The 7372-nt window shown below is 35.2% G+C and overlaps 1 long non-coding RNA gene across 1 annotated transcript; it reads left to right on the top strand.

Annotated features, from left to right (window-relative positions):
- The first annotated feature begins 4499 nt into the window (after positions 1 to 4499).
- On the top strand, positions 4500 to 5231 carry LOC120457541. The gene is made up of 3 exons (XR_005616997.2): positions 4500 to 4842; positions 4907 to 4988; positions 5050 to 5231. It is a non-coding gene; the product is annotated as an uncharacterized LOC120457541 (long non-coding RNA).
- Positions 5232 to 7372: the final 2141 nt, after the last annotated feature.

Below are 7372 nucleotides of genomic sequence, written 5' to 3'. Positions count from 1 at the left end.
GAAATCATTTAATTTCAAACTTAATTGGTACAATGGTTTCATCACTTCCGAAAATCTAGGGACGAACTGCCTAAAAACTCGTATTGTCCTTCAGGGTCCACAAAAGCTGTTCTCTCAACAGAATCGGGATGAATTGGCACCTGATAAAAACCACTGGCCATATCCAAACTGGAAAAATATTTTTCGCCACGTAAACGATCAATCTGGTCTGATATTAACGGCAAGGGACACTTATCTGACACCGTTTTTGCGTTCAACTCACGATAGTCAATACAAAGCCTATCACTGCCGTCCTTCTTTTTCACAAGTAACATAGGGCTAGCGAAGGGAGAGCTACTAGGCCTAATTACCTTTGCTTCTAACATTTGATCAATTTTATTCCTTACTATCTGTCTTTCGTCTTCGCTGAGGCGATACGGTCGCCTTTGAACAGTTTTATTCATGTCTAGCAAACGGATTTCCAGTGAACCCGTGGTCACACGCCTACATGGGATACCATCAATGAAAAATTCCGAATATTTGGCCAATATTGCATAAAGTTTTGATTTATCACTAGCAATTGAGTCGACCTTATTTAACATGCTGTCGTCATTTATCCATAATACCGTTTGTGTTTTGTAAATATCGAACCTGTTACTTTCTAACATTACTCCAAAACCAAGCTGAAAAATATCTTGCCCAATCATCATATCGTATTTAAGGCATTTCTTATCAAATACGTGAAATAACAATTCAAGATTAAATTCAGAAATTTTTACAGTGGACAGAATTTGCAAATTGCTCTTGACAACATTGTCGCCTATGCCTCTCAAAACTACAAGATAATGGCATCTCTTGTTAATTTGCGAAGGCCACTGCGATGCACTGCCGAGAAGTGATTTGTTGAGCATCATCACCAATGATGCGCCTTCTTGAGGATGTTCACACAGAATCATATTAGCCGTTTTGCACCATGCAGCTGCGTCGGCGTCAGCAGCTTCGGGGTTGAATGTCGGTAGTCGCGGAAACAGCACGTGCGCCAGGCACCGACGCTTTTAATAATTCAGCTATCACTTTATTTTGCCTTTCGACTATCGAGCGTAAACTTTCTTCCGAATTGTTTTGTAGGTGTGGTGATCCCACTCGGAGATGGATTTTCATTAGCGTCGTTCATGTTTGATAATTTGTTTCACTGTCGCGCAGCGAGTCGCAATGGTTACTTCTGTTCTTTTCGGAGGCCAATTCGAACTGTCTTTCCTCTTCTTGTTTCTTCTTCCTCCTTACCTCGCATTGCGCCACGCTCAGCAGGGATTTTCGTTCTCCATCCTCACAGCCGCTCTTATACAGAAACTCTCATACACGCGCTCTCCCTCTTTTCATTCCTTTATATCCTCATTTATTTCCATAGCGAATACACAGGGAGACTTATAATTAACATTAAATCTTATGAACCATATATATATATATTTCCTCGTTCTTTAATGTCTTCTTCTATATACACGGCAGCGCCCCTCGGTCGATTGGGCGGGAGGTGTGACCGTGGGACTCGCGCGTTAAAAAAAAAAAAATAAAATATAGGATACAATATGAATAGGATAGATGTAAGAGTAATGTGTCTATATGCTTCAGTTCAAATAGCAAAACTTGATGACGGGAATTATGACATGTGGAGTTTGTCTATGTGGAGCTTATTAATTACATTGGATTTGTGGAATGTTGGGTGCGAAAAACACATCAAGCACGATGAAGCACCGCAGGCAAACAGTTGATTAAAAAGCTTTAGCTAGTTTAATATTGAATTTTAAGCACTCGCAGTAGAGGTCGTGAGCAACATCGGCAGAAGCATGTAAAAAATTGGTCAGCATTCATATTCCGGCGGAAATTGTTATATATATCAAAGACTAGAGAGATTGAAAATGTAATCTTGGGATACTGCTTATCAGTACGTTAATTCTTTTGTGAACATAAATAGTAAATTGGCAGAGCTTGAATAACTTTGAAATTCGAGTTAAAGGTCATAATGTTTTTGTCTAGTTTGCCTGATTCTTGGGAAAATTGTGTAGTCGCAATAGAGACATACGACGAGATGCCGGCATTTAAAACGGTAAAAATCAAATTTCTCGAAGAAGGCGCCAGAAAAGAATAAAAACTAGAAGAAACAGAACCCGTGTACACATACACAAAGCAAAACAACAGTAAACAGAATGATGGTGGTGCCTTGACAGTTACGCTACTTCATATATGTGTTGTGACAAAACTAAATTTTCAAATATTATTGAAAATAATACCACGATTATGTTAGCAGTAGATAAATCTTAAAATAACAATGAGAGACGTTTTGTAAAAAAACGTAAAACATTAAATATGTATCGATAGGCAAAGCAGCAAAATACGGTCACCATACGAAGTTTGAAAGTAACAGAGCAGGAATATGCAACAAAAGCGGTGAAATTGTGTTACGCGCAACGCAAGAAAACCATTTATATGTATACGAAAATAAATTTGAAGTGCATATCTGTTTGACCATTTAAATATACAAAATTTGAAAGATTTCTTTAAATATTAAAGACATTAATATTAAAACAAATTATCACATTTGCAATAAGGGAAAAATATGTTGGTTGTCATACCCACAAAAATTCGGGATGTAACAAAAAGTGTTCTTGAACTAGTTCATAGCGACGTGTGCGGTCCTATGAATGTCAAATAAGTCCTAGCTTAGGTAGCTAACATGAAATTCGTAAAACTACTTATCTACAGACCGACTCGTCGCTGGGGCAATCTGGTGACCCGAGCGTGGAAATACTAATTCTTGTGGAATGTTATTACATTGTATTCTAGACATCGATATTTCTGGAACCTTGAATAGCCAACTACCTTTCTTTTACATCTCAACCCAGTAAGAATTTGTGTGAGCCATTTTCATTTTAATGCAATTAAAGTGAGTGCTTTGTTTAAAAGGAGTAATTTCGCAAGTGTTGTCACTTACGCTTCTCCAAAGCCAGTTACCTTCTCATATGACATTATTCAATTTTTGACACTTATTAAACGTAGCTTCCGTCATCAAATGATAGGAGTCAATTTCAAAATTGTAAACTACATATTTCGATTTTATGTCGGTAATAATTATATTATTTTCACTTTTAAGTGGAACTGGAATTACTCTAAAATACCTTAACTGGTAACAACGTATAAACTACCCTTAACTCCGTTCCTGTTCTTCTCCTGGTAGTACTAAAGTTTCTAGTAATGCATCCCTTATGCGATATATTTCGGCCTTTAATTACATAGGCTTTAATATATTCGGATGCAATTACTTCTGCATACATCTATAAGTAGGCTAATTACCTGCTTAAATATTTTCACATTCATCAATCAACGAACCTAATTGTTTCGTTATCATAAAGAAATTAATTGACTATAAGCATAGTAACTTAGAGAATTAGAATTAGTGTATCTTTCTCGTATTCATGCTTCTAAAATTTAAAAATACTTCAATCGCTGATCTTTTTAGGATATTTAGTGTTGATTCTACAAAAAAAAGGCGAACACCTTTCTGCATTATTTTGCTTATTATCTAACAGGTTTTTTATATTACACGTTAAGTTTTTCCTATCGCCAGCGTCTATTATACCAATTACACATGTGACTAATTCTCGCGTTTCTAACTTCAAAGCGAACGGTCGTGTTTTTTTCTGCGCAAATTTATATTTGTTTATTTTTTTTTCTTCCAGATCTGCTATTTGTCGTTAAGTGTTATCGAAAACAGTATTACATTAATCTTCAATCCCTTGAAGTATATCACAAACCGCGCTCTTTTTTCTTATTTAAAATCCTTCCCCTATTTATCATGTCAAAATATGGATCCAAGAAGATGCTTTGACTTTGACATCTCCCATTGGATTTAAATAAATTGACGTAGTTTTTTTTAATTTTTCAATTGACCACTTATGTTTTCCTTGTGTAAATAAGCTTGCATTCAATACTTGGCAAATCAACCTCCAAGCTCAATCGTAATTTTTTTGAAATAGTTTCCATCTATATAAATTTCAAAGTTTTTCGTCGGCTCTTGATTCAACAAGTTTTATAGTAGGCCAGCCTATCAGAAAATGATGTTAAATCTTCTAAATCGTCCATTTTAGTATTGGCCGTATACAATTGTCTTGAATTTAATACCTCTTCAGTTTGGAATAATACAGTTGCCCTCTTGTTATAAGTAGGATTATTGTCTCCTATTCTTCTTTTAAGGTGATATTTTACAGATTTTACTACAGCCTCCCAAATCCCTCAGAAATGAGATTCTGCCGGAAGAATAAAATGTCATTCAATTTGTCAATTTTCTAATATTTGAATAATTTTAGTGCTTTCATTGAGTGCCTTAATGCCTCAACAATTTTAGCAGTAGTAACGGATGGTTCTATTATTAATTACAGCCTGTAGCCCCTTTACAGTTTTGAGTTGGTAAGTTTAGTAGTTTTTTTTCGGTTTGTAATGTCCCCATATATCAAGATTTTTTTAAATCACCGAAATTCGCGCCTTAGTTAGAAGCGATAATAATTATCGGAACCTTATCTGGCAACGTCATCTAAATGGCAATTGACCAGCTGGTGAATATTGATTCGGATAAGGGTTCTTCGGATCCCCAGCATCTAGCTTCGATCTTTTCTTACGACGATCGTCAAGCTGATAAGTTCAGTCCCAGCAGAGATAAGACCTAGCAAAAAGGCAAATCAAGAAAAAAGAACTGGAGAGTACCATCACATGTGCTCCCAACTTTAATCCAGCGTTTATTTCGGCATCAAGATTAAAAGGCCACAAAGAAAAGGCAATTAATAAATGCCCGTGGATTGCCGTGTCGGCAAGGTAAATATTTCAATGAAAATTTCAAAAAAATTACCAAATTATAATAACAGTTGTGCACGTTTAGGTCACGCGTGTTATTTTTATCGTCGACTACACAGCGAGAAATCGCCAGGTCGATTGATTCTACTAAAGAAGAAAATCACTGGGTAAATATCCAAGTAATTCTGGGAAAAAATTGCCCGAAATGAATGAGTTATATTCCCGCAGTTACCCGAGGAAACGAAGCTGAATTTTAAACTCTTCCACGCCGACCCAAAAGTTCGGCTGGAGTCAGCTACCTCTGCTGGGAGACAATTTGTTCGGAGGTCGCAGGAAAAAATCTACAGAAAACCTACATAGAAATAAAAACCCTTACAAAACTAGGGTAAAACAAAAACAGATTAAAATACCTTCAGTGCCAAAAAACCCAAAAATTAATTGAAGTTAAACATATTACATAGTACATATTACATAAAACAAAAGCATTTGATAGTGATGTGAGTGTGTGCAGGTGATAAGTAAAATAGGAGAAAAAAAAAGAAATACAAGCTGGCCAACCCAATGTAAAATCGTACACTGAAAGAAAAAGGAAGTTTCGTTGCCAATGCCAAAAATAAAATACTTCAAATCAAAAATAATTAATCATGACAATATAAACAAAAAAATGAAATGAAAAAAAAAAAATGCATAAAAAAAAAAACAGGAAATAAATAATCCTATATTTTAATTATCACTTATGAAAAAATAGTGCATTTATAGTTTGAAGTTTTCTTACTAATAACCCCCAACACCGCATCGACAAGAAGGCCTTCTTCGAGAACCAACAGTGGGTGAGTAAAATTAAAAAAAAATAAAATATTATATATATACCCAAAACAAAACTAAAACTTCAAGTTACTAAATTGCAATTATGTAGTTCAGTGTAGAGCCTGGCTACCTGAGTTAAGGCTTATCAACCGCTCGCGCCGATTAATTTGTCTATTTTGTAGATTACTCTTTTGATTCTTATCCAAATTCTAACATGGTAATTTAAAGCACTATAATGTAACGTAAACATTGACGACTACACTGAAAGAAATTAATATTGACATGATTGGCACCTACATATTTTCTCCCTTTTAGCAATAGAAAGCTTTTTCTTTCAATGATGCGATTAAATAAATAAACTCCATAGAAAAAAGAAAAACACTTAATAGTTGTTTAGGATTAATAAATACTTAACAATTACAACATAAAAAAAAAAAAAAAAAAAAACCCACACCACTTCAATGTTCTTTTGTTGGTAACAAACAAGAAAAAGAAAAGCTTGGCACTATAAAAATAAAACAAAAAAAAAATAAATCAATCAATAAAAAAAAATAAAAATGAATAGAGATTTTTGCGAAAAATAAATAAAGATAAATAATGTAAAATAAGGAGCAAAACTTAGAAAAATACGGAATCAGACTTAGGGAATTAAGAGTATGGAATTATAAGATTAAAACTAGTAAGGCTAATTAGTTAGAAATATGTACACTGCAAGAAATGCACTCAACAAGAAAGAAGAAATTGTTTATTGAAAATTAAAATTGTTGTAAAGATGAAACTCTAAGTTCTTATTCATGGCAGGGGAGCATAATTAAATGATGCATATTTAATTACATTTGGGGTCTTCTAAAAAAAGGTTACACTGAAGACTATGGTTGGGAGGGTAATGATAGTGGGAGTGGAAATTAACATCTAAAACCACCCCGCCAGGCTTACATCCAAATTCGTGCTTCCTTCTCTCACATTGTAGTTTAATTCAGTTTCGCTTGCTGTTCATTTTCTAAAAGATGAAACTGAGACAGTGGAGTTGTTTGTTTTTTTTTTCCGCTGTTCGTTCATATGAGGATTGTCTCATTGTTTAAATTCAGGAGGGACTCTATAATAAAACCTTTTGGTGTAGCAATCATTATCCACAGCAAAAAAACCCCCCCACATCTCCCGCTAGAGCTAGGAATCAATGGGTCCCGCTCAGCTGATGGTTAATGGTCGACAAGCCTGAAAAGGGTGAACATTTAGGAATCGAATCGCCAACAAGGATACCCAGTAAATGTTTCTCTTCTTCAACGGCGCTCTTACACCACATAGATTTTTGGCGCCCAACGTGGGGCAAGTGCTTATTCCTGACATATATTTTAGTCCAGCAAGCAGTCACACAGATTTTTGGTGCAGCCGCCGATGCTGAAAGGCAGGTGCTAAAGTATTTGGCTGGTATATAGTACTAACCCCTGATTTTTGAAAGTTGTATGTGAAGCTAGAAAAGAATCTAATTTGACTATTGGAAAGCGAGCCATTATTAGTGAGTGCTGATAGGTTTCGACCGTAGAAAAATTAATTCCATAAAAATATAATTCTTTGGACTTGAAAAAGCTTACGACCAAATGACATCGACGTAGTATCCTTCGAGTTATGGAGTGAAATGAAGATTTGCTTCGCTTTAGTCCTTGTAATTGGTGGGAAAAGTACCGGGTTGTTACAACAGACATTAATCTGGAAGCTCTTTGTCTTCGATTGAGATTTTTGTTAT

Source organism: Drosophila santomea, unplaced genomic scaffold (assembly GCF_016746245.2).
Source record: "Drosophila santomea strain STO CAGO 1482 unplaced genomic scaffold, Prin_Dsan_1.1 Segkk23_quiver_pilon_scaf, whole genome shotgun sequence".
Classification (NCBI taxonomy): Eukaryota; Metazoa; Arthropoda; class Insecta; order Diptera; family Drosophilidae; genus Drosophila; species Drosophila santomea.
Note: the sequence above shows the minus strand (reverse complement) of the source record. Positions and strands in the feature narration are given on the sequence as shown.